The sequence below is a fragment of the Lissotriton helveticus genome, chromosome 7 (assembly GCF_964261635.1).
Source record: "Lissotriton helveticus chromosome 7, aLisHel1.1, whole genome shotgun sequence".
Classification (NCBI taxonomy): Eukaryota; Metazoa; Chordata; class Amphibia; order Caudata; family Salamandridae; genus Lissotriton; species Lissotriton helveticus.
Window position 1 is genome coordinate 1,226,978,440 of NC_136068.1, and position 22,408 is coordinate 1,227,000,847.

Here is a 22,408-nt window from a genome sequence, read left to right on the forward strand (position 1 = left end):
TGCAGGGGAGGTGCCCTCATGACCTGGACCCCGGGGGACTGCATCTGTCGGCATTCGAGTGCCTGACAGCAGAGACATGGAGGTCCGAGGTCTCTTGCCCACTCTGACGTTTGCCTATATCCTTGGGGGGGCCCCACACGCTCTGTCTGTCACCATTTTGCCCCTCATCTTCAATGACCGGAAGTGGGGCGGGACTCCAGCAGCTTCTCTGGTGGGGCACCACTGCCATAGACTGGACCTCCTTGCGTGCCTGCATCTAGGTCTGGGCTGTGTCTCAGCTGCTCGTGCTGCCTCATCTCTGGCAAAATGGGCTGAGGGGACTTACCCAGCACCCTACTCTACCTGCTGTCTGCTACACCAGGGCCTCTGCATTGCTGATTGGGGTTGTGAGCACATGAGAGCAATTCCTGCCCCGAGACTTCTGCCTGCCCTCCTGGCACCTGACACAGCTATTGGCGGCAGGGGGTGGTGCAGGCCGCATCGCCCTGTTGCTGGCGCACACTGCCTGTGGTGCCGATCTGGGCCCATCCGTGCTACATGTGGCATACTAACTGCTACCCCAGGGGTGCCGGACCTCTCATAGGGGACTGGGGCCGCGTGGGTGGATGCCCCATCCCTTGGAAACCTACATTCTTTCATCCAGCTCAACAAGAGAGCATAAGGGTCTGATGGTTGATACACCGACCGGTGGGGTCGCCCTCATGGCCTAGATCCCGGGGACTACATTTACTGCCCCTCGAGCAGCTGGGTATGGAGATGCCCCCCAACCTTTTTGCTACTTTGACTTTTGTCTACAAAGTTTGGGGCCCCCCCCCACCTGCTCCTTCTACTGCTACTTCACCTCCCTGAGGGAAGGGGAGGCAGGATTCCACCGACTCCTCTGGTGGGGCCCCACTGCAGTTAAAGGGACCTGCTTGCTGGTCTTGAACTGAATCCAGGCTGTGCCTTGCCTGTTCCTGCTGCCTTATCTCTTGGGTAAGCGGTCTGAGGCGACTTATTCAGCGTCCTACCAAGCCAGCGCTCTCATTTTCTAGCACACGGACACTCACTGTGGGGATTTCCTCCTGCTGGCCCAACCCATGGCCTCGCCATACCTGGACGAAGACGGGGAAAGATAAACAACCTACCTCAGGCTCCCAGCGGAAGATTGTCAAATTTACCACTTCTACCCTTGAACACCAGAAGAAGACTAGGGAGAGAGCCCTCCGCGTCTGATCGGTTTCCCCTGAAATGGTTCACATCCTCAATGCTATCCAGGCATCTAAAAAGGCCCCCGAAACCAGAATCAGGAAAGTGGGGGTAGACATGGCTTTATTGCGAGTCACAGTGGAGGAATCATGCATATCAACTCTCAAAGACGACTCAACAGACATTAAAACTAAAGTCTCTGCCCTACAGGTCATGGTCCAGACCATCAAAGTCAGAGCAGAATATGCTGAAAATTGATCTCGTAGCAACAATCTCCACCTGCTGGAATTCCCCAAGGATTTTGAGACCCCCCATATCGACAGCCTTCGTGGAGACCTGGATATGCTACTGGATCCTAGAGAATCCCTCTTGCCATGGTTTGTAGTGGAGCGATCCTACTGCTCGCTGATCCTGAAGTCCCCCCCTGGGGCCCCCCAAGCCCAATGATCGTCCACGTCCTCAACTATAGAGACGGTTTTATGTGAGGCCTATGCCCAGGGAGTGCTCTCATACCAATCATCGAAGATCATGATTGTTTCCCGGTTACACAAAGGCAACACAACAACAGTAGAAATCCTTTGATGCGGTGAAGCAAAAACGATGAGCTTTTTCAGTTCCTGCCAGACTGAAAAATGATGCACAGCTCTCACACTCACTTCTTTGACATCCCGAAGGCGGCCCAGGAGTGGGCTACTGAGCAGTGAATCCTCCGCAGCCACGACCACCCCAAACGGACAAAACTGGGGACCTTACCTGCCTCGCAGAAGAATGTGGCCCCCTCCTGATCTTGCCGTCGCTGCAGGTCCAAGGGTAGCAGGGGTGGTCGGCTTCGCTGCCCGGCATCATTAGACTCTAACTATGCATGATCACAGGACAGAAAGCATTTCATAAAACAATCCACACATAGATGCCCCACAATTAGAAAAACAAAGCGGGAGAACATATTAGACAGTTGTCTCACGTCATTAAACAGTCACCAGTCTGTAACAGATCATCTGTTAAAAGAGTAAGAATATCTCTTCTGCTAAATTGTCTTCAATTAACAAATGTCCCAAAGATCTAGTGTAAAAGTAATATTATTTCTAAAGCATCGATGCATTTCGGTGTGTACTAGTATTTGACAGCCACCTTCTTCAGGAACCCCGATATCTCCCAGCCACAATTTGTTATCTATACAGCGCACAGACAAAAAGAAGAAAAAACCTATATGTTACACATTTTTTGCAAACACCCATAAGGCAATATATATGTCATAGTGATATTGTATATAATTACACACACCCTCACCCATTCATACAGAGCATTATTAGAATAACCACATAGCTCCGGTATAGTTGTGAAAAATACCCTATTTTTCTACAAACGAACACTCCTAGGAGACCTCGAAGGAGTTAGCAAAATCCAAAGAAAAAGATATCCTTAAACAACCCTTCTCGCCACTTCACTAGTATCTGCAGAAAAGATCACATCCTCCATTATACGGCCATACCTTCCCAATATAGTCCCATACCATTGGACCAAAGATATGTTATAGAAGTTACCTTTTTTTGCTATACAGCCAACCCCTTCTATATAGGAACACAACAGATGGGTCCAACACCTACAACATGAAATAAAGAGGTGCCAAAATGCTAATCTCAACCGAAGAATGTAAACTCAATTCAGACTATATAGTAACCAACAATCCATCAGTCATTTACCTTTACAGAAATGAAACAATTTCTTGTTTGACGACCCTATCCAATGACTGCTTGAGCCTACTCACAGAGGCCAGAGATAATGACTGGATCTGCGATGAGGAATTCAGGTTTTTAAACAATACTGCACCGAGAATTTCGGCTCTATATGGCCTCCCTAAAATACATAAAAAATAGTATTGATCCACCTATGAGGCCTATAGTCAGTAGTATAGATTATTTGCTGGAACCTCTCAGCAAATACATTGACTGTTTTTTACGTCCAATAGTTAGCGGCTTGAAATCATGTGTGAGGGATTCTTCTCACATCATTTCACTCATGGAGGGGAAACCCTTCAATAGAGAGACTCAGGGTCTGGTTACCCTAGACATTGAATCTCTCTACACTAACATCCCCCAAACTGATACTATAGAGGTGGTGCAGAGTGTTTTGAGTGATTTTGGGGATTCATTCTTCCTTTTGTGCTTGCCTGCTGGGACTGGACCTTTGCTGTTGGTGGAGCTCACCGGCGCATTTAAAACACTGAGCGCCTTATCCTCTCTGAAGCGCTACTTCTTGCCGGACCCGCTTCGCGGGTCCCGCTTCGCGGCGCTTGCTTTCTGTGGGCGCTGGGGAGTAGGATTCTCCAAAGACTGCTGTGGGCGTTAGTTAAAGCAGGGCTGCGAGCGTGTTGGTACTTGGACTCCGGTTCCCAGGAGTCCCTGCTGCTGACCTGCCCGAGTCACCTGGGCCGCTCTCCCTGTTTGCTACGCCCCCCTCAACATCGTTAAAACCACCGGACCTCAAACCTTCGTGGGATTCATTCTTCCTTTGTGCTTGCCTTCTGGGACTGGGCCTTTGCTGTTGGTGGAGCTCACCGGCGCATTTGAAACCCTGAGCGCCTTATCCACTCTGAAGCGCTACTTCTTGCCGGACCCGATTCGCGGGTCCCGCTTCGCGGCGCTTGCTTTCTGTGGGCGCTGGGGAGTAGGATTCTCCAAAGACTGCTGTGGTTGTTAGTTAAAGCAGGGCTGCAAGCGTGTTGGTACTTGGGCTCCGGTTCCCAGGAGTCCCTGCTGCTGACCTGCCCGAGTCACCTGGGCCACTCTCCCTGTTTGCCACGCCCCCCTCAACATCGTTAAAACCACCGGACCTCAAATCTTTGTGGGATTCATTCTTCCTTTGTGCTTGCCTGCTGGGACTGGACCTTTGCTGTTGGTGGAGCTCACCGGCGCATTTGAAACCCTGAGCGCCTTATCCTCTCTGAAGCGCTACTTCTTGCCGGACCTGCTTCGTGGGTCCCGCTTCGCGGCGCTTGCTTTCTGTGGGCGCTGGGGAGTAGGATTCTCCAAAGACTGCTGTGGGCGTTAGTTAAAGCAGGGCTGTGAGCGTGTTGGTACTTGGACTCCGGTTCCCAGGAGTCCCTGCTGCTGACCTGCCCGAGTCACCTGGGCCGCTCTCCCTGTTTGCCACACCCCCCTCAACATCGTTAAAACCACCGGACCTCAAATCTTCGTGGGATTCATTCTTCCTTTGTGCTTGCCTGCTGGGACTGGACCTTTGCTGTTGGTGGAGCTCACCGGCGCATTTGAAACCCTGAGCGCCTTATCCTCTCTGAAGCGCTACTTCTTGCCGGACCCGCTTCGCGGCGCTTGCTTTCTGTGGGCGCTTGGGAGTAGGATTCTCCAAAGACTGCTGTGGGCGTTAGTTAAAGCAGGGCTGCGAGCGTGTTGGTACTTGGACTCCGGTTCCCAGGAGTCCCTGCTGCTGACCTGCCCGAGTCACCTGGGCCGCTCTCCCTGTTTGCCACGCCACCTTCTACTACTCCCCTATAAACTGTGCACCTCACTTCCGCTGCGCGGGACAAGGGCGGGACCGTCTGTGGCCGTCAGGGGCCGTAGGAGGCCGGGCTGGGCCCGGTCCCTAATATCCACACTTTGCCTCTGTCGTACTTTGGTTATTCGGTCTCTGGAGCACCCAACACTAAGATTTTCCACAGTTATGTCCAACTCACTACCATCCTGTGTTGGGGTCTCGATCCTTGGGCCTCTTGATAAATATTTTGAGAAGGCAAACAAGGAAATAGACAAAGAACTTCTCTTAGCGGAGAAACGTGCTGACTGACGTCGATCCATCGAACATTTGAAACAAAAACCCCTGTCCCCCCTGTTTGATCGAACTACCACTCAAGACACGGGAAGTACTGGTAGGTTGGACAGAGATGCCGATCTGTTTTGTACTGATCATTTTCCTAGCATATTTCGTGATCATAATACATCTGCCATTAATTACGGTATCAATAGTGACGCCAACTGCATCAGTCCTCCTACTGTCTCTAATAGCCTTATAGACCTTAACACTCCAGCAGCCCCAACTATGGCTCCACAACTCCACTCTACTCTGTCTAATCATTCAACTGATAGTGTAGCTCCCACCAAGTCAATTCCGATACATAGTAAAAATGGTACCGGAATTAAACCTATGAACCTACGTAGGGTTTTTCATTCCCCGCCTAGGAAGAGGAGGAAAAAGGGAGGGGTTAAAAGAAAATGTTTAAATAATCTGAGCCCCCCACCCCCGGTAGTAATACCCAAAATTAAAAGAACTGTCCCGTCCGTGAGGGTGGCTTCACCAGGCTCTCATATTCATTCCATTTTACCTGCCACCGAAGATTTATCACCTATGTCGAAAAAAGAGTCCATAGAACTCTTTGATCAAATTTTAAAATCTTACATGCTCCCACTTATGGAGAGAGTTATGATTTTGGGGGAAAAAATGGATAGCCTATTAGCTACTGCTGATCCGATTAAAACCCCCATATAACGAACTTAAAGGATCAGTTCCAAACGAAAGGCAAACCTACCACCTCAACCTTGACCCCAAGTTTACCACCTAAAACAAATGGAAATCGATTAGTCAATAACACTAATGCTACCCCATCATCAACCAAACCGATATTAGCACTTAAGCCAGCTAAAGAGAAAAATGTGTCGGCTCCCAATAAGCCGATCCCCACTAAAAACACGCAAAATATGTCCTCAGGGGTTGATAAAACAAATACCACAACCCATAGAACATCTTCATTTCGTAAGAATACAGTAGATTTACCCCCGGAATCGTCAAACTTTGTGATCCTTTTAACTGGTGTTCCCCGATCACAAATGGAAACCCAGAACATAATGCAAACTTGAAAAACAAGGTTATCCATTGGCTGAGGACAAACAGACCCCTCCCAGCTCACTTAAATGGAGATATTATCTCGGTACGAAGGTGTAACTGGGTGGGCCTCCGCCCAAAAGATTTAGAGGGCGACATTGTTATCGTCAATTTTAAGGACCACAGAGTTGTCTCATACATAAGTGATTGGTATCCTGGAAATAGGGAAGGAGGTGTTTCCACTCGAAATTTGAGCTATTTTTACCCAGAGGCCTTGCTTAGACCTCCAGTCCACCCCAGCTCTAGTGGTTATACTCCCTTCCTGAACATGCCAAATTATACATCCTTCTTCCCCCATCTCACTAATAATACCAATATCTCCCACCCCCTTTTTCCCCGCCGCTATCCTTCTAGACAATTTCCTATAACCAGTAACCGTACTAACTCAATTCGGTACAATGAGCACTGGAATATTCCACTGCAAAATTTGTACGACCCATTGTCGGGGCTGGACTTTAATGATTGACTTGTTTTTCCACTTGTAGTCCCCAAGGAAAACTCAGATTGTACGGGTACTTCTTCTACCCCAGAAACGCACATCCATTATGGAGTAACAACAAATGAGAACTCAATACATTGTGGTAATGAGAAGCATGATCTTTCTGGTGGGGCTCGGGGTGGGAAACAGGAAATTGAAGTGATGGTTCAGGATATAGCGACTGTAGAGGTTGATGACAAGGTGATTGGCCATAACGGGGGGTCGCGTAATGGGGACCGGAAATTTGAGTCGGTAGTTTATGGGGTGGTTGAAACCGACAAAAGGAGTGATGTTGTTCCCCCAAAGGACAGAAATTTTGGGGGTCCCATGGATGATGTTATAGCAAATGTTAGTTCTATTGCCGGGGTGGTCTCAAGCGGTACCAAGTTTGGTACTTGGAACATAGCTGAGCTTGAGTCTCGAATGTGTAATACGGAATGGGTGGAATTTATAAAACAAGGCGATGTCTGGGCATTCCAGGAAACCTGGGCACTCTCATCGGTGTTTCTTGTTGGATACTTAAATTTTAGTAAACCAGCAATTAAAGGTCATAGAGGGCGCGCTATGGGAGGCCTGACTACTTGGGCTCGCCAATATGAGGGAGTAAGAGCAGAGGAGGTACTTATTGATAGCCCCGACATATTGATGGTTAGAATAAGATCTCCTAAAGGCCTCGATATCTTGTTGATCAATATTTATGTCAGGAATACCCGGGGTGGAAGGGTTGCTCCAACCCTCCACATCTTGGACGACTTCCTATAAAGTGCACATGGAAATGGGTCCACGGTTGTAATGGGGGATCTTAATTCCTGTTTTGAACCCCTGAGTGTAGGTGAGGCTTACTCACTGAGGATATGACTTGGGGGATTCCCCAGCTTGAGTTAGCCCCGATTAGAAAATGGACGCAATCTGCTACATTTATCAAAGGGTTGTGCCTGGACAAGGGCTTGCGAGCACTAAATGGTAGAGTGCGCTCTGATAGGACAGGTAGCCATACTTTCAGCAACGGCAGATACAGTAGCCGTATAGATTACATTTTGGTTGATGTAAAGATGTGGGCCATAGTTGAGGATATGGTGGTCTCGACCCGCCCGGAAAGTGATCATGATCCGTTGGTGATGGAATTAAGGGATCGCAGTTTTTTGGGGCTAGAGAGCTGTAGGCTAAATGTCGTTCAGGATGAAGTTGTCCTTAGTAACGACATGAGAAGGGTACGGTGGCCAAAAGTCTCTGATAATGTTGAGGCACGTAAGGAGATTAGAACACTGGTATCAAAGTCTCTGGAAGAAATTTCTAGTTGTGGGTCACAGGATGATATTAATGCTCAAATCACCTACATCCACACTAGTTTATTTTTAGAGTTGAAAAAGCTATTTGTAAAAACCATCTCCAAGCAGGGTAGGAGGGGGAAACAGAAAACAAAATCCTGGTTTGATGAGGATTGCCACCAAACCCATGGGGATTTGTTTAATTCAATAAAACAAAAAAACCACAGCCAAATAAAGTCTTGTAGGAAGGCTTACAAAAATGCAAGGCACAAAGCCAAGTCCAATTGGGATGAGGAACGGTGGGCACAATTAACCGAAGCATGTAGCTTCCGGAACATGTGTCAGTTCTGGCATCTACTAAAATGGGGCAAATCACAGGAAGATCGCCCAAGCCCTGCCTCGGTTGGCCAATTTCAGTGGGTATGCTACTTTAAGGAACAATTTTGGAATTGTAGTAATACTCAGGATGACATACCATGTCTTATCTCGATCGCTCCTCTTAATTTCACGAGTTGTGAAGTTAAACATATTCTGCAATCTATCCCAAGGGGCAAGGCACCCGGCCCAGATTGCATCCCAGCTGATTTATTTCAACAGGATTAGGACCTCTGGGTCCCCTACATAGTTCAACTGGCTAATGCTATAGCCTTTGGTGCTAAGGTCCCCGAGTCTTGGTTTGGGGCAGAAATCCTGCCAATTTACAAGAAAGGCGATCGGTCGGTTCCTTCCAACTACCGGCCGATTAGCCTAATAGATGCGGTACAAAAAATCACTGCCCGCCTTGTACTTTGCAGGATTCAAGACTGGATTGATGAGTGTAACATTCTTACACCACTTCAGGCTGGCTTCCGGTCACATGTGAGCACCCTAGATCAGGCTCTTCGATTTGTTCTCCTTTATTGGAAGACCGTCACCCTAGGTAAAGGCAACCTTTATGCAGCCTTTGTGGACTTAAGGTCTGCATTTGACCTTGTACCAAGGGCTAAATTGTGGGATTGTTTAGTGAAGCTGGGTATGCCGGCTCCCCTTATACGCCTCCTGATTAACCTACACGCTCATACATATGCCCAAGTACGTTGGGGTAAACCGGGGGAGGTAACAGATACATTTCCAGTCGCTAAAGGTGTAAGGCAAGGGTGCGTTTTAGCACCCACCCTGTTTTCTTTATATATAAACGGGGTTACTCAGTATTTTGCCAATCACCCTACTGATGCCCCGTCCCTGGCTGGAATGAAAATCCCATTGCTCATGTTCGCAGACGACACCCTTTTAATATCTAAGACCAGACAGGGCCTCCAGAAGGCTCTGTCAAGGTTTGAATTGTTCTGCTGCGAGCATGAGCTTGAGATAAATGTGTCAAAAACAAAATTTATGGTTCTAAGAGGACACTCCTCTATTACAGCTAGGGTCGTTATGGGAGATACACCTCTGGAACAGACCAAACTGTTTACCTACCTCGGAGTTACGTTTAGTGAGACCCTTAGTTGGTCTCAACAGGTTAACCTATTGGCATTAAAGCATACGCAGATAGGAGGAGCCCTGCTCAAAGAACATAAGAGCTCCTCTTCCAGGCCCATGTCTCCCTTAATGAAAATGTATGGCATGAAAGTTCTACCATCTGTCCTGTATGGAGCGGAGCTCTGGGGCTATAGTAACCTTGATCCCCTGAAAGCTGCCCAAAATAAATTTTTAAGGACGGCCATTGGCCTCCCACAGTCATCCCCGCGGATCCCACTTTGCATGATCTTGGGTGTCAGCCTGTGGAGGACATGGCCAGATTGCGTCCACTAGCTAAACCTAGGAGACTCCAACATGAGATTTACCTCACATTACAGTAGGACAAGAGTTGATTTCTTAGACATCGCGATTAAAGAAAGAGATGGCTTTTTAGAGTTAGAGCTTTATACAAAGCCAATGGATAAGAATACTCTGCTCTACTTTTCAAGCTTCCATCTGAAGTCCCAACGGAACAACATCCCCTTTAGTCAGTTTTTCCATCTTCGGAGGAACTGTTCTAATCTGGTAGACTTCTATAAACATGCTGATATTTTAAAAGGTAAGATTAAAGATAGAGGCTACCCAAAGAAATTGATCCCTCATTCATTTAAACGGGCCAGATTTTATGATAGGAACTCTATGATTAATAAAACTGGAAGAAAGAAAAAGGAGATGAATGGAGTGGTTTTTTTAGCCAATTTTCCAACATGAGTAATAAGATCAAAAATGTGATAAACAGGAATTGGCACATTCTCAATGATGAAGAAGAGACAAGACTGGACAAACCCCTTTTTCACCTTTGAAAGGAACAGAAATCTTAGAAACTAACTGGTACGTACATATAGTGAAGAACCATGCAATAAAAAAGAACTCTGGACAATACTATAACTATTGGCAACAGTAGGTGTGGTACTTGCAATGTCTGTGTGCACTGTAAACAAGCGAAAGAAATCAGCCATAATAGGATACGCTTGTCTTCTAAAACTCTAAATAATTGCCGCAGTAAGAATGTGGTGTTCATGCCACGTTGCCCCTGTGGTTTGGGGTACGTAGGGGAGACAAGCAGAGAGCTACGCACCAGAATACAAGAACATAAGTCGGCAATCAGGACAAAAAAATGTAATGCCCCTTCGAAGAACAGGGACATAAAGAACAAGAGATAAAATGGATTATTTTAGAAAAAGTTACTATTTGGAGACGCGGTGGAGATGCCCACAGCAAACGCAAAGCAAGAGAACAATGGTATATTTCGACATTGAATACAGCCCGTAATGGCCTCAATTCAAGGGAGAAATAGGACTGTTTGGTATGTCCTAGTTAAAACGACTAATGTATGAGATCAACATCTTTATCGATTTAGGAATCCTCACCCGGATTTTATATACACTATCCTGGTAAAAGGGAATGAAGTCTTTGAGTATAGATTGGGTTGTATCTCTGTAAAATATATTCCTTTGAAAACTAAGCTCTATTAAATAATGGCTTTTTACTTTTAAAGGTGGCGTTCGTGTTTATTCTTGGAGAAATAATTTTCCTTACCCTTCAAATTTTAGATTGGAACTCTTATGTTGAATAGTAAAGTTAATCTATTATATAGGATGAGCCATGGAGTTTCACGTCTATTTTAATAGGTAGGTTTAGGGTATATGTTTATAGAGGCAGGGGTGAAGGATTACTGCGTCCCACTCCGGAGCACTAAGAGCAATATGTGAGATCGAATGTACCATCTAGGAAAATTAGCAATAGATCGCAAGGAGAAGGACAATGGGAGTGTTTTATACTCTTGAGTTTGGTGCCCATGCAGATAGTCGTGTCTTTGCTACCATAATGTCATGGGCTCAGTTACCATAGGTGAGAACTTATAGTGATGAGTAGTAATAGCAACACACCAAGATGGCGCCCTTGGTTGTATGATCTAGCATGTCATCCTGTTAATAACGTTGAAGGTAGCCGCAGCGTTTTTAACCGCGCGGGCTTTCGAACACAGGATTTGGAACTACCGCTGTAATTGAAAGGTAAGCAGTCCAAGGAATATGGGGGTACACCACTCTGAGGTTACTAGTTTATGCAGTGGGCAACGGGGCTGCGTCTTCTATTACAGCTCGATCTGAGCACAGTGAGCCTTATTTGCCATGTATGTGATAAAATTCATATTTATCTGGGTAGAATGAGCCTTATTCTGCTATGCGGGAGAGTAAATGGTATTTAAATGTATTAGGTCCCCTTGGGATCTATAAGGGTATTGACAGAGAATGGTCAGAATTGCAAATGCTGAGTTAGCTAGTTTTTAAGGCATGGGTAATTCATGATTTTTATTTAACTTGGGATAAATGGGTCGTAAGACAGTTAGGAAATGTAGCCATTGGGTAGCTTGGACCACAGCGCTTCTCTTATTCACAAAAGGAGGGTATATATTTTGGCTCCTCATGACTATTGTGAGCATGTGTATGTTAACATATGCTATTAAGGGTTGTATGATATTACAACGCATTCCGTTGCAACGCATGCCTTTACCACGCATGCGTTACAACGCGAATGCCCTTACTTTGCATTACCTTTACCACGAATATTCCTTCACCACGCATACTTTTACAACAATTTTCGTTGTAAATGTATGCATGGTAAGGGCATATTCCTGCTAAAGGTTATCTTAGTCCCCTTTTCTTTTTCGATTTTTAACATTGAGTACCCACACAAGCTCTGCGTTTTGACCGGTTACTTACAGTCCATGTTGATTCTTTTTTTGAACTCGCTTGTTGTGACGTAGTTAGCATTTTTCCAGCATACTATTGTAATATCCTTCCAGTCAGAAGATTGAGGCACATAGTGACGGCCGCGCCGGGTGGCTTGCAGCCAAAACACGCTTCAAAATGTTGCAGAGCAGCATGCTAGTGGTGAATACGTCACACAATAACATAGTGCTAATCTGATATGGACGTAAGAAACTTCACGTTACAATCTCAGAGAACAAAGGTAGGTGCGTTTGTTCTTTGGCTCGAGATACTTCTATTTTTAAATTCACACATAGCCAATATGCAGTCACTTTCTACGTTGTGCCCACATCTTTAAATAAAATCATTGCACATTTAAAATACAGTGCATTTTGTTTGGGGGGGAGACCCGCCCAAGACCCTTTTTCTTTTCACATGTTTTTTTTGGGGGGTAAGACCCCCCTAGCCCCCATTTTTTATTTTAGCCTTTACCACACATGCCTTTACTACGTATCTCGTAGTAAATGTATGCGTGGTAAGGATATTCGTGTTAACCACGCATGCGTTGTAATGCATGCGTGGTTAATGTCATGCATGGAAACGGCTGCGTTGTACTGGCCTTTTCCCGTTATTAAGACAGCAAGAGGTATGCTGAGGTTTGGCTTAGTATTTATCTAACGCTTAAGGAGACAGCTTGGTTGGCTACACTATATTTAGTAAACTTGAGTGTAGCACATTAGATGTGAGGATTTACAAGCTATTGTGCTACCGTATTAGGAGGCTACATAATATTTTCTTCATTTATACCATTTCCTATAGGCAAAAGTGGTTGAAAGGAAAAAGGGAAGTAATCAACTGAAACAGTTGAATGAGTTGCAGTGATATCAGTCTACATCAGTAACCCTTTCTTGGTGGGGTACCACATGCAAGAAATTGTTTCATTTCCATAAAGGTAAATGATTGATGGATTGTTGGTTACTATATATACTGAATGGCATTTACATTCTTCTATTGAGATTAGCATTTTGGCATCTTTTAATTTCATGTTGTAGGTGTTGGACCCATCTGTCATAATTCTATATAGATGGGGTTTGCTGTATAGCAGAAAAAGGTAAACTGTATAACATATATTTGGTCCAATTGGTATGGGACTATATTGGGAAGGTATGCCCCTATAATGGAGGATGTGATCTAATCTGCAGAAATCTGTGAAGTAGCAAGAAGGGATGTTTAAGGATACCTTTCTCTTTGGTTTTTGTGATCTCCTTTGAAGTCTACCAGGAGTGTTCGTTTGTAGAAAAATAAGGTATTTTTCACAACTATACCCAAGATATCTGGGTATTCTAATAATGCTTGGTATGAATGGGTGAAGGTGTGTGTAATTATGTACAAAATCACCATGATATAAATATTGCCTTATGGGGGTTTGAAAATAATGTGTAACATACATGTTTTTTCCTTCTTTTTGTATGTGCGCTGTGTAGATAACAAATTGTGTCTGGGAGATATTGGGTTTCTTGAAGAAGGTGGCTGTCAAATACTGGTACCCACCGAAACGCGTTGATGCTTCAATAAGAATATTACTTTTACACTAGATCTTTGGGACATTTTTTAATTGAAGACAATTTAGCAGACACGATATTCTTACTCTTTTAACAAAGGATCTGTTACAGACTGGTGACTCTTTAATGACATGAGACAACTGTCTAATATGTTCTCCCGCTTTGATTGTCTAAAGAATAGGTTTTTCTAATTGTGGGGCGTCCTTGTGTGGATTGTTTTATGAAATGCTTTCTATCCTTTTTTAACTGTATGCAACAAATTGTTGTTTTAAAACTTTATATCACTGGTACTGTGTTTAACTGAATTTATAATAAATTGTGAAAGAAATGTGGCCCTCTTTTGAGTTTAGTTAAACTTATCAACTAGCCCTCGAGAACTCGAAATCCACAAATAAAGGACTACTCACATGTGCCAACCATGTACTTTCAATGCCCGGATTGATTATATTTTTCCTTATGGCTAAGGATGTTCCGACCCCTACAGGTGCCACCACGGGTGCATCGATCCTTTCCTGGGGTGAGTCTGACCATTCCTCACAGGTCCTTCGATTAGCAGGCCCGTGCCCCTCTGATCGCCCGTTGTGGCATCTTAATGCTTGGCTCCTCACGGCTCAGGGACAGAAAGACCACTAAACAGTGGAACTTGTATCTCACTTTGATCTCAATACTGGCTCTGTAAGAGACTCCGGCACTCTGAGGGCGGCCTGCAAGCCCAAGATGAGGGGGCAAGCAAGGAGCTATCCTAAACATAAAGAAAAAGACAGGCAGCGTTACATTGTCGAACTACAGACATGCATCCTTAACAGCGAGACCAGGGTGACGCACACAGTCACTGAAACACTCACCCACCAATTAGATATAGACAGAACTGCATTAGAACACCTACTTCCCAACGAGGCACACCAATGTTGGAGGGTGACCATCTGACACATTTATGAACATGGTGACAAAAAAGGGGCACTTCAATATAGAATTTTATTCCAGGACATAGTGCACCACTTCATCCCTGCTGTGACTGCCGACTCCAGCTCTGCGATCAAGACTGCCCCTAGTATTCCGGCAGCATTTATAGACATTTCCACCCTAGCTGATGTCTGGTGTGGATCCCACATATATTCCTTTGCCAAACTTCAATTGCAGTTCTCTCTGTCTGCCACCCAGTTTCACCTATATCTGAAGGTATGCCATGATCTTGACTTCTACATTATAGAACTACAAGACCTTCCTGATTTCAGTCCCCTTGAAGCCCGGCTGACGCTGGGGAGAATATACCGAGCACTGATGAACAACGCCGGGTTCCTTGGACCTGCTGCAATCATGATGGAACGGCTGGGTGGAAGACTTAGATGAGGTGGAATGGAGAGAGGCCAGCTTGGCCCCAAGCGGGCTCACTGACAAAACATTGGAAACACAAATATCTTAGTATATAAATATCATGTTAAAAATATCGAGCACAAAAACATTGTTTTCTTATACTTATAATGTAAATGGCAAAAATATTGAAACAAAAATATCATTGTACACTAATATCGATTACAAGAATATTGTATTTAACATTGATAGGTAATAGTAAACATTAAATATATTAACATTTAACAGTAATATAATGTAAATTTAATATATTGCAATAATTAAAAAATATATAAATGTGATACTTATTTAAAAAAACACACATCTCTACGTATGTCTGTATGTTTATTTAAACATATGTAATTTAAAACTAGTATTAACTTAACAATTTTAATTTATATTATTATATACACATTTTTTGTAAAGTTTAATTTAACAAATATATATATTTTATGTATTTAATTACACATAAAATAGTAAACATTATAATAAATGTATTTTTACTGAAAATATTTTACATATTACTGAATACAAATAATATAATGTTACATACAGACAAACATCCCAATAAATGTAAACAATATAAACACAACTATAACATTGTAGGAATAATACATATATACTATTCTAACTCCAATATGTGCAACAGTAGGGAAAGCGTTGGGCTCAGGAGGGATAACATTTACTATTCTCACTCCAGTCTGTGTAACAGAAGGGAAGCATTGAACTCAGGAGAGGTAACATTGACTCATCAGTCTGAGCAATAGTAGGGAAATAGCTGGACTCAGGAGGCGTAACATTTGTTATTCCCACTCCAGTCTGTGTAATAGTAGGGAAAGTGTTGGATTCAGGAGGGGTACAAATTACTATTCACACTCCAGTTGGACCAACAGTAGGCAAAGTGTTGGATTGCAGAGGGCTAAAATGTACTATTCCCACTCCAGTCGGTGCAACATTAGGCACAGCGTTGGACTCAGTAGGGGTAAAATATTCCCACTCCAGTCAAGTCAACAGTATGGAAAGTAAAATATTCCCGCACCAGGAAGTGTAACAGTATGGAAAGGGTTGGACTCAGGAGGGTTGGCATGTACTATTCCCACTCCAGTCTCTGCAACAGTAGGGAATGTGTTGGATTACAAAAAGGTAAAATGTACTGTTCCCACTGCAGTCAGTGCAACAGTAGAGAGTAGTTTACTTTCAACTATACAAACATCAAGAAATATAAATATTTAAATATAAAAAATATACATATCCATTAAAAAGATTTTTTTTTTACATATAATAATAATAATAATCCACATTTGTAAAGCGCACAACCACCCGTAAGGGTCTCTAGGCACTGGGGGCCGTTGGGAAGATTAAGCAAGCTATTGCCCAGAGTCACATGGTGCCGGGCTAATCTGCCGCTGGTGCCGGGGATCGAACCGTGATCCCCAGATTACGGAGTCAATCGCCCTAGCCGCAGCGCCACACCTCTTCCCTATGTATGTATTACAATGATGCATAAATATTTTAAATTAAACGATTACCAATAATATAATTAAAATACCACACTATATTCCCATAATCATAACAATAAACAAATATATAGTTATTTACAATTATCAATTAAACAATAGTATTTAAGTTATAATAAAATAATTATATTTAATTAAGTTCCCACGATTTTTCCCTACAAACCGAACAACCAACACCTAATATATAAATTTAAAAAATCTTAATTACATAAATAACATATTAGTTATCAATTAAACAATTAACAATAATGACCTTAAAATACCTTAATTTTATTGTTTAATTAACTTCCCATCCTTTACCCCTAGAAACCCAACAACCTACAACAGATATATAACGTAACAAACTCTTAATTACCCAATTTACATAATTATCAATAATATACTTATTAATAATGAACATTCATTATGAACTATTATAATTAATTTCCTTCACATCCATTTCCCCTACAAAAACCACATCCCACAACAATATAAATAGAAAATCAATTAATTACACAATTTACATAATTAGTTATCAATTAAATAATTAAAAATTAACTATTAGTTTATTATAACTAAATCACTTCCCAACCTATACCCCTATAAACCCCTAACTTGCATCTAAAACTTAACTTGATAAAAAAATACGCAATTAACATAATTATCAAATAAACATTTATATTAATTAAAAAATAATAATTAATTCATTATAATTAATTTACTTCTCACCCTGCACCCCTATAAACCCCACAACCCGCTACAACACTAAAAATGACAATAAACTAATAGATGAAAATCAATAACATCTAAAAATGTACAAACTATATTAACAAACGTTAACAATAACTATACAAACAATTTATAACATATACAATTAAAATACATACTAAAATACATTAATAAATCATTTTAAAACGATATTATAAACTATAATATTTTTGTAAATGATATTAAAAAAATAGATATTTTTAACTTCAATATTAAAAGCAGAAATATTTTTAACATTGATATTACTAATCCTAAAATCGATACTCTTATCAACAATATTTTGCACAAGATATTTGTGCATCACTATATTTCCAACTCAATATTTCTGCATCTTGATATTTCTTTCTCAATATTTTGTCCAAATACCCCCTCCCCCAGGGAGCTGACGATATTGGTCCGACTATGATTGATCCAGTTGAAGTATCTCAACTATACCTACATGACACCCGAGAGACTGGGCCACGCCCAACTTGTCACAGACCATAGATGTTCTTGCAGCCAATCCCTGGAAGCAGATTTTTTTCATACGACATGGCTATGTCCTAGTCTCACATTCTACTGGTCCCGGATTGGCTCTACCCTTTCGATATACTGACCACCCTTGTACAAGTGACTCCTAAAGTGGCCCTACTGGGAATACTAGATGGTCTAGGGAGACCCCGGGGAGACAGATCTTTAATTGGTATGGTGACTTTAGTCCCGCACTTAGAAAAAACCTTCCCCACCAACAATGAAACAGTGGCGTGCTGGGAAGGTCTTGTGCGCATAACTAGAGAAACCTGTTTATTTTGCTAAAGGGTGACCCAAAACGTTTTTTAAGATCTGGGTTAAATGGTTGGACTACTATGGTCTGACTTCCACATTGGAGTCATCGGTGAATCATGTGATTTAAATTTGCTGGGTGTTTTGGGGGAGGGCAGGGTGGGTTGATCAGCTTGAAGTTATACTTTTGGCGTTTTTTTGTTTTCTTTTGATCTTGCCTTGTCTGTTGACTCATTAAAATGTAATAACATTTGTTCATAAAAAAATTAAGTGCAAAACTGTCTGCATACACAAGGGAAGGTTGACTTGCTTGATTGTGTCAAAAGACGTGTATTGTGTGTCTTATGCATTGTGTTCCTGTTCCCCTTGGAAAGAAAGACACAAACTTCTGTTGCTCCACCTAGTTTTACAGGGGAGCGGAATGATGCTTTCCTTCCAATAGACACAGATAGTAGACCTGAAAACTACTAATTTTACTTGGGGAAATGGTTTTCGGGGAGATTATGGACTCCCAGACCTTTAGCAAAGGTTTAAATCCCTTACATTAGCAGACATATTGGATTTCAGGCATTTTCTTATATTCCCTAGTCCATACAGTACAGTAAGTGGGCTGTTTTTGTCAATACAGCTGCCTGCTCACGACAAAGCCACCTGACATGACTTCTAAAGAGAAGGTGTTAGACAGCTTACCCATTGCGACTCACCCCAACTTGTGGATCAGGATTCTTCAATGTTTGTAACCATAATTACGGTCCCAAACTAATGATCCATAACTTTCCATCTTTTTGATAAATCGCAATCTACAAGTCACTACATTCAATAGATTTTAGTAAAAAGAAATAGGAATTTCTGAAGGTGTCACGCAGACTTTTAGACACCTGACATACCCTATCATAATGAAAGACAGTGAGTGGAGGAAGAAGGCGAACACAGGGACATCAAGTAGGTTATATGTGAGTTTGTTTATTTGCATCATGCAAACAGTGAGTCTATGACAATGTGTTTGGCAAACTAAAGAGAATCTATGGAAAATCTGAGATTTCTTAAAGCTTGCAACAAAAGTATCAACAAACTAGAATGGAAGCGATTTCACTCCCTCATAATTAACTTTTAAAATTGCTTGCTTGACTTCAACAGCCTCATAATGCTTTTTAACTTGATCTAATTTTTTGCATTTTCTTAGGTTTGGCAAAGTCAAAGACCTTATGTGAACAGTATACAGAGAGTTTCTTTCAGTCAGTCTCCTTCAGCCACTGGCTACTTTGGGAAAGTCCCATTCTGAGAATTCTTGATAGAAATGTTCCTTATATTTGGATCAGCCCACTAATTTATTATATAGATTACATTCTGCATCTAGGGGTCAATTATGATGGCGGACTGATCGCCACCGCCATGCAGGCGGTGGCGATCCGTCTGCCATCCTTGCCCGTCCGCCACCTATTTCCCCCCCGCCATATTATATTGGTGGGGGGACCGTGGCAGACGGGAAGACCGTCCGCGGCTTTTCCGCCGTGGTCGCAAGGCGACCGCGGCGGAAAAGGTCTAATATGGTGGCGTGTCTATCAGACACCGCCAGCCATACTAGGGTGGGCTATGGGGAATGCCTTTCCGTGGCGGCAATGCTGCCACAAAAAGGCATACGATCCTTGCTTTGGGGGCCCGTTACGGGCCCCCAGGGTGAAGGGGGTGGGGGTGCACATGGGGGGTACCTATAGTACCCCCCTGCATTCCAAAATACAACATGGCAGGCACTGCGCGGTGCCTGTCATGTTGTGCTTTGAAACGCACAACATGCATGTTTTGCAATGCGGCAGGCGGTGCTTTCAGCACCGCCCGCCGCAATGTAAAAAATGCGGGATGCACCCACCACTGTGGCGGATGCATCCTAATTCGAGGCACGGGACATCCGCCCCTGTGGCGGACGGTTCCGGCCTCCGACAGGATGGCGGACGGACTTTGTCCGTCCGCCATCCTAATTGACCCCCTAGTTTGAAAATTGCCAGTCTTAGAGAGACGTATAGCGTTCTACCCCTTTGTCATGGTGGGTAAAGGTGGTGGGGTTGTCATCAGTTTTTGATGAAACATGAGCGCAAATATAAATTTTTTCAGATTGTTTTTTAAAAGAATAGAACATAATACCCAGATAAATCGGACATGTGGCTAAAGTCCAACAAGTAATCAGTCTCTTTCGAGGTATTTGGCATGTGGTACAGGTGCTGAATTGGTGAACTTTGGATGTAGCCCTTATGCCCAGACACAGTATAAGTAATGGTCTTTACTCTAAGCATGATAAAGAAATATGAAAATATTGTTGCCTTGACTAATAACTTTCAAGAATTTCACAGTGAGAAGTTAATGTTTACCTTCCATGGAACCGAAGGTAATAACAAACAAGGAGGCAATATAGAACTTAGTTGTGCCAAAGAGAAACATATTGGATACAAATGTTGCGGTCTTCACTGTGATTGTATGTGTTGCCCCATCTGATATTTTTAACATTTGTATAGATTATTTTGGGATTGACAGTTATGTACTTATCTTATTTCTCTAATTACTACCAATGACATTTGTAGCATTACACTTGTCTCTTCCATAGTTTGACAGTCACTCCTTTGGTTCTTGTATCATCTTCTCTATATCAGCCAACAGTTTCCTACTCCCCATTCTTTCATTTGTGTATATCAGTCTATTTATGATTTCACCATTGCTCCTCATTTTAAGCGCACCACTTAATGAATGCATATACTGTCATGCCTCTATTTGAATGATCAGTTGGTCCTCACCCTTTCCTTGTACTTTAAACATAGTTATACTTGACTTCAGTGAACACACTTTACCCAATTAGGACTTTGATTTTATATTTACTTTTCCCATTGCTCACCCAACATGGCAGTCATAAATCCTTACAAAATACTCTGTAGCATGTCTCTTGTACTGATAAGCAGCAATATAGATGCAAGAACGGCACACACAACTACCAATCCTGCGCCAAAGAGAATTGTTGAATAAGAAGGTATAAAGATACCTAAGAATTAGAGAGGGGTAGAAACAAACACTGGTTGATTGGTGAGAATGCTGACTGCAAACCTTCTCTCAGGTATGCAGGAATATAATACATGGCTTGGCTTACTATAGAAACAGATGGTGCTAACAAGTCAACAAAACCATAATTGGGAGGTTGACAATAATACAGGTATAAACATAGGTAGTTTTTTGACTAGTTACTATAGGGAGTAAACATTTATAAATGATATACATTTTTTTAGTTTTTATAATATTCATTTTATTTAATGTGATGGCTGCTGATTATTACACACGTTTGGTGTTCTGATGGTACATAATAAATAATTAATCATCATAACTAACAGATGCAGTATGTGTCTACGGCTTTCACAGATCAGGGTAAGGGTCTGTGCAACTACAACTAACCCCTGCAAATAAGAGTATCGCTTGCAGGGTTTTCCGACTCATAGTACTTTAAATCTAGATGAGTATAACTTGTTATACAGAACAGTGAGAGACACCTGCCTGTTTTCTTTTTCTCTGAAAGGGGCAATAAGCAAATACAACCTTGAAGCCATGGAATTATATTTGGGTTTGCCCAACATTTTGGGAGGCTCACAAAAACATGGCAGTTGTAAATCCTTATTTCGCATGCTAGATATTCCTTAAATGGGCACACCTGTTACTGGTTCCTTAAACACAGCAGCCACTATACCCACCTTGGGAAGGATGAATCTAAGACATGTATTATTGAAATGAAATTAAATGAAAAGACAATTTGTAAAGCGCGGTGGCTACCCTGAGGCGACCCAGCGTTGCGGAGGTTGGAGCAAAGGAAGAAATGCGGGGAATTACACAGGTTTGTTAAAAAGCCAAGTTTTCAGGAGTTTCCGGAAAGTCAATAGATTAGGCTCGGCTCTGAGTGTGGGGGAAATGGAGTTCCAGAGTCCCGCGAGGTTGTGGGAGAGTGAGCGACCTCCGCACCTGGCTCTCTTGACACGGGGTACTGTTACAAGGTGCGAGGTCTAGGATCTCAGCTGTCTGTTAGGGTGGTAAGCGTTTATAAGGGGGAGGCTGATGGAGGGACCTGTGCCCCAATAAGACCGGTGGGCAATACACATGGCCTTGAACTCGACCCTGGACTTCACTGGAAGCCAATGAAGGTCTTTTAATTGGGTTTTAACTGAGGTTCTGCGGGGGATCTGGAGAAGGGTTCAGGTCAGGCTGCGCAGTTCTGAATTATTTGGAGTTTGTTAAGAGTGGACTGTGGGGCCCCAAGGTAAAGGGCGTTCCCACAATCTAAACGAGACAGGATGAGGCCTTGCACCATGATCCGTCTTGAGTGGAAAGGGAGGAGGGGGAGGATCTTGCGCAGTAGTCTCAAGAGTCCGAATCAGGTTGCCAATAATTTGGTGGCCTGGTGGTTAAAGTT